This window comes from Palaemon carinicauda, chromosome 38, assembly GCF_036898095.1.
Source record: "Palaemon carinicauda isolate YSFRI2023 chromosome 38, ASM3689809v2, whole genome shotgun sequence".
In the NCBI taxonomy this organism is placed as follows: Eukaryota; Metazoa; Arthropoda; class Malacostraca; order Decapoda; family Palaemonidae; genus Palaemon; species Palaemon carinicauda.
In genome coordinates, this window is record NC_090762.1 from 47,316,871 (window position 1) to 47,321,870 (window position 5,000).

At 37.7% G+C, this 5,000-nt stretch overlaps 10 non-coding genes across 10 annotated transcripts; all 10 read right to left on the minus strand.

Moving 5' to 3' along the window:
• Positions 1-130: 130 nt before the first annotated feature.
• Positions 131-202, minus strand: TRNAE-CUC (transfer RNA glutamic acid (anticodon CUC)). The gene has a single exon. It is a non-coding gene; the product is annotated as a tRNA-Glu (tRNA).
• Positions 203-431: 229 nt separating this feature from the next.
• Positions 432-503, minus strand: TRNAE-CUC (transfer RNA glutamic acid (anticodon CUC)). The gene has a single exon. It is a non-coding gene; the product is annotated as a tRNA-Glu (tRNA).
• A 230-nt stretch (positions 504-733) lies between these two features.
• On the minus strand, positions 734-805 carry TRNAE-CUC (transfer RNA glutamic acid (anticodon CUC)). The gene has a single exon. It is a non-coding gene; the product is annotated as a tRNA-Glu (tRNA).
• A 230-nt stretch (positions 806-1,035) lies between these two features.
• TRNAE-CUC (transfer RNA glutamic acid (anticodon CUC)) lies at positions 1,036-1,107 on the minus strand. The gene has a single exon. It is a non-coding gene; the product is annotated as a tRNA-Glu (tRNA).
• A 1,131-nt stretch (positions 1,108-2,238) lies between these two features.
• Positions 2,239-2,310, minus strand: TRNAE-CUC (transfer RNA glutamic acid (anticodon CUC)). Its single transcript has one exon. It is a non-coding gene; the product is annotated as a tRNA-Glu (tRNA).
• A 530-nt stretch (positions 2,311-2,840) lies between these two features.
• Positions 2,841-2,912, minus strand: TRNAE-CUC (transfer RNA glutamic acid (anticodon CUC)). Its single transcript has one exon. It is a non-coding gene; the product is annotated as a tRNA-Glu (tRNA).
• Positions 2,913-3,141: 229 nt separating this feature from the next.
• On the minus strand, positions 3,142-3,213 carry TRNAE-CUC (transfer RNA glutamic acid (anticodon CUC)). Its single transcript has one exon. It is a non-coding gene; the product is annotated as a tRNA-Glu (tRNA).
• Positions 3,214-3,441: 228 nt separating this feature from the next.
• TRNAE-CUC (transfer RNA glutamic acid (anticodon CUC)) lies at positions 3,442-3,513 on the minus strand. The gene has a single exon. It is a non-coding gene; the product is annotated as a tRNA-Glu (tRNA).
• Positions 3,514-4,043: 530 nt separating this feature from the next.
• On the minus strand, positions 4,044-4,115 carry TRNAE-CUC (transfer RNA glutamic acid (anticodon CUC)). The gene has a single exon. It is a non-coding gene; the product is annotated as a tRNA-Glu (tRNA).
• Positions 4,116-4,343: 228 nt separating this feature from the next.
• On the minus strand, positions 4,344-4,415 carry TRNAE-CUC (transfer RNA glutamic acid (anticodon CUC)). Its single transcript has one exon. It is a non-coding gene; the product is annotated as a tRNA-Glu (tRNA).
• Positions 4,416-5,000: the final 585 nt, after the last annotated feature.

A 5,000-nucleotide genomic window follows, 5' to 3' on the forward strand; every position in this document is an offset into this window, starting at 1 on the left:
GTAGTGATGCAAAGTTTCACTGTTGTAAATACAATATTTGCAAGATATTTGATTCATATTAATGTAGATATGTAATTTTAGGAGATATGAATTTTACACTCTAATGTGCACAGGTGTACATGAAAATGAATTCCCGTGCCGGGAATCGAACCCGGGCCTCGCGGGTGAGAGCCGCGTATCCTAGCCACTAGACCACACGGGAGGTAACAGAGTTGAGGGGAGGAAGACTTCAGTTGGTGCCAAAATAAAGAAAAATATTAGAAGCATTATTCTGTTTTAGTGAAAATGCAAAGTTGGTCACTGTTGTAAATACAATATTTGCAAGATATTTGAATTCATATTAATGTAGATATGTAATTTTAGGAGATATGATTTTACTTGAATATATTTTGTATTTCACTCTAATGTGCACGAGTGTACATGAAAAGGAATTCCCGTGCCGGGAATCGAACCCGGGCCTCGCGGGTGAGAGCCGCGTATCCTAGCCACTAGACCACACGGGAGGTAACAGAGTTAAGGGGAGGCAGACTTCAATTGGTGCCAAAATAAAGAAAAATATTAGAAGCATTATTCTGTTTTAGTGAAAATGCAAAGTTGGTCACTGTTGTAAATACAATATTTGCAAGATATTTGAATTCATATTAATGTAGATATGTTCTTTTAGGAGATATGAATTTTATTCGAATATATTTTGTATTTCACTCTAATGTGCACAAGTGTACATGAAAAGGAATTCCCGTGCCGGGAATCGAACCCGGGCCTCGCGGGTGAGAGCCGCGTATCCTAGCCACTAGACCACACGGGAGGTAACAGAGTTAAGGGGAGGAGACTTCAATTGGTGCCAAAATAAAGAAAAATTGTACAAGCATTATTCTGTTTTAGTGAAAATGCAAAGTTGGTCACTGTTGTATATACAATATTTGCAAGATATTTGAATTCATATTAATGTAGATATGTAATTTTAGGACATAAGCATTTTACTTTGAATATATTTTGTATTTCACTCCAATCTGTACAAGTCTACATGAAAAGGAATTCCCGTGCCGGGAATCGAACCCGGGCCTCGCGGGTGAGAGCCGCGTATCCTAGCCACTAGACCACACGGGAGGTAACAGAGTTGAGGGGAGGAAGACTTCAGTTGGTGCCAAAATAAAAAAAATTGTAGCAGCATTATTCTGTTTTAGTGAAAATGCAAAGTTGGTCACTGTTGTAAATACAATATTTGCAAGATATTTGAATTCATATTAATGTAGATATGTAATTTTAGGACATAAGCATTTTATTCGAATATATATTGTATTTCACTCTAATGTGCACAAGTGTACATGAAAAGGAATTCCCGTGCCGGGAATCGAACCCGGGCCTCGCGGGTGAGAGCCGCGTATCCTAGCAACCAGACCACACGGGAGGTAACAGAGTTGAGGGGAGGCAGACTTCAATTGGTGCCAAAATAAAGAAAAATTGTATAAGCATTATTGTTTTAGTGAAAATGCAAAGTTGGTCACTGTTGTATACGTACAATATTTGCAAGATATTTGAATTCATATAAATGTAGACATGTAATTTTAGGAGATATGAATTCTACTTGAATATATTTTGTATTTCACTCAAATATGCACAAGTCTACATGAAAAGGAATTCCCGTGCCGGGAATCGAACCCGGGCCTCGCGGGTGAGAGCCGCGTATCCTAGCCACTAGACTACATGGGAGGTAACAGAGTTGAGGGGAGGCAGACTTCAATTGGTGCCAAAATAAAGAAAAATTGTACAAGCATTGTGGTTTTAGTGAAAATGCAAAGTTGGTCACTGTTGTAAATACAATATTTGCAAGATATTTTAATTCATATTAATGTAGATATGTAATTTTAGGAGATATGAATTTTACTCGAATATATTTTGTATTTCACTCTAATGTGCACAAGTCTACATGAAAAGGAATTCCCGTGCCGGGAATCGAACCCGGGCCTCGCGGGTGAGAGCCGCGTATCCTAGCCACCAGACCACACGGGAGGTAACAGAGTTGAGGGGAGGCAGACTTCAATTGGTGCCAAAATAAAGAAAAATTGTATAAGCATTATTGTTTTAGTGAAAATGCAAAGTTGGTCACTGTTGTAAATACAATATTTGCAAGATATTTGAATTCATATTAATGTAGACATGTAATTTTAGGAGATATGAATTCTACTTGAATATATTTTGTATTTCACTCTAATGTGCACAAGTCTACATGAAAAGGAATTCCCGTGCCGGGAATCGAACCCGGGCCTCGCGGGTGAGAGCCGCGTATCCTAGCCACTAGACCACACGGGAGGTAACAGAGTTAAGGGGAGGCAGACTTCAATTGGTGCCAAAATAAAGAAAAATTGTACAAGCATTATTCTGTTTTAGTGAAAATGCAAAGTTGGTCACTGTTGTATATACAATATTTGCATGATATTTGAATTCATATTAATGTAGATATGTAATTTTAGGACATAAGCATTGTATTTCAATATATTTTGTATTTCACTCCAATCTGTACAAGTCTACATGAAAAGGAATTCCCGTGCCGGGAATCGAATCCGGGCCTCGCGGGTGAGAGCCGCGTATCCTAGCCACTAGACCACACGGGAGGTAACAGAGTTGAGGGGAGGCAGACTTCAATTGGTGCCAAAATAAAGAAAAATTGTACAAGCATTGTGGTTTTAGTGAAAATGCAAAGTTGGTCACTGTTGTAAATACAATATTTGCAAGATATTTGAATTCATATTAATGTAGATATGTAATTTTAGGAGATATGAATTTTACTCGAATATATTTTGTATTTCAATCTAATGTGCACAAGTGTACATGAAAAGGAATTCCCGTGCCGGGAATCGAACCCGGGCCTCGCGGGTGAGAGCCGCGTATCCTAGCCACTAGACCACACGGGAGGTAACAGAGTTGAGGGGAGGCAGACTTCAGTTGGTGCCAAAATAAAAAAAATTGTAGCAGCATTATTCGGTTTTAGTGAAAATGCCAAGTTGGTCACTGTTGTAAATACAATATTTGCAAGATATTTTAATTCATATTAATGTAGATATGTAATTTTAGGACATAAGCATTTTATTTGAATATATTTTGTATTTCACTCCAATCTGTACAAGTCTACATGAAAAGGAATTCCCGTGCCGGGAATCGAACCCGGGCCTCGCGGGTGAGAGCCGCGTATCCTAGCCACTAGACCACACGGGAGGTAACAGAGTTGAGGGGAGGCAGACTTCAATTAGTGCCAAAATAAAGAAAAATTGTACAAGCATTATTGTTTTAGTGAAAATGCAAAGTTGGTCACTGTTGTAAATACAATATTTGCAAGATATTTGAATTCATATTAATGTAGATATGTAATTTTAGGAGATAAGCATTTTATTCGAATATATTTTTTATTTCACTCTAATGTGCACAAGTGTACATGAAAAGGAATTCCCGTGCCGGGAATCGAACCCGGGCCTCGCGGGTGAGAGCCGCGTATCCTAGCCACTAGACCACACGGGAGGTAACAGAGTTGAGGGGAGGAAGACTTCAGTTGGTGCCAAAATATAAAAAAATTGTAGCATCATTATTCTGTGTTAGTGAAAATGCAAAGTTGGTCACTGTTGTAAATACAATATTTGCAAGATATTTGAATTCATATTAATGTAGATAAGTAATTTTAGGAGATATGAATTTTACTTGAATATATTTTGTATTTCACTCTAATGTGCACGAGTGTACATGAAAAGGAATTCCCGTGCCGGGAATCGAACCCGGGCCTCGCGGGTGAGAGCCGCGTATCCTAGCCACTAGACCACACTGGAGGTAACAGAGTTGAGGGGAGGCAGACTTCAGTTGGTGCCAAAATAAAGAAAAATTGTACAAGCATTGTGGTTTTAGTGAAAATGCTAAGTTGGTCACTGTTGTAAATACAATATTTGCAAGATATTTGAATTCATATTAATGTAGATATGTAATTTTTGGAGATAAGCATTTTATTCGAATATATTTTTTATTTCACTCTAATGTGCACAAGTGTACATGAAAAGGAATTCCCGTGCCGGGAATCGAACCCGGGCCTCGCGGGTGAGAGCCGCGTATCCTAGCCACTAGACCACACGGGAGGTAACAGAGTTGAGGGGAGGCAGACTTCAGTTGGTGCCAAAATAAAGAAAAATTGTACAAGCATTGTGGTTTTAGTGAAAATGCTAAGTTGGTCACTGTTGTAAATACAATATTTGCAAGATATTTGAATTCATATTAATGTAGATATGTAATTTTTGGAGATAAGCATTTTATTTGAATATATTTTGTATTTCACTCTAATCTGTACAAGCGTACATGAAAAGGAATTCCCGTGCCGGGAATCGAACCCGGGCCTCGCGGGTGAGAGCCGCGTATCCTAGCCACTAGACCACACGGGAGGTAACAAAGGGAAGGTGAGGCCCATACTTTGATTGGCACTAAGATAGAAAACTGTGATTGAAGCATTCACGCCTGTAATGAATGGTAGCTTCCGTTAGATATAATTTTTTTTTTTTTTTTTTTTTTACCATTGAAGACCAATAGATTTTTAATATTTATTTCAAATGTTATTTGAACATTGTTGTTGTAGTTTTGTAGATATTCAATGATTAATGTACGGGGCGCCTAAAGTTTTTAAGATATTTCGGGTGGGACCAGATGAAGAAAGCAGTGTTAATTATTTGTATAAAAATAATCTATACATATAATAATGCATAAGAAAACACTTACTGATGAAAGTTTAACTGAAACCAGACACATTTAACCTTTAACAGTCAATCATTCATAGGAGGAGCCTTGCTTAGATTGAGATCTGGATGAAAAAAAAAGTTATGGGATAAGGGAGTTTGATAGTATTCAGTTTCATTTTATGAGATTTTTATGATGTTTTTATTCGCCTCTCTCATTTAATGATAAGGTCTAAGTATTTGGTGTGCCACTGATTACTTTGATTGTAATTTTTATTTCTATTCTTAATATTTAAG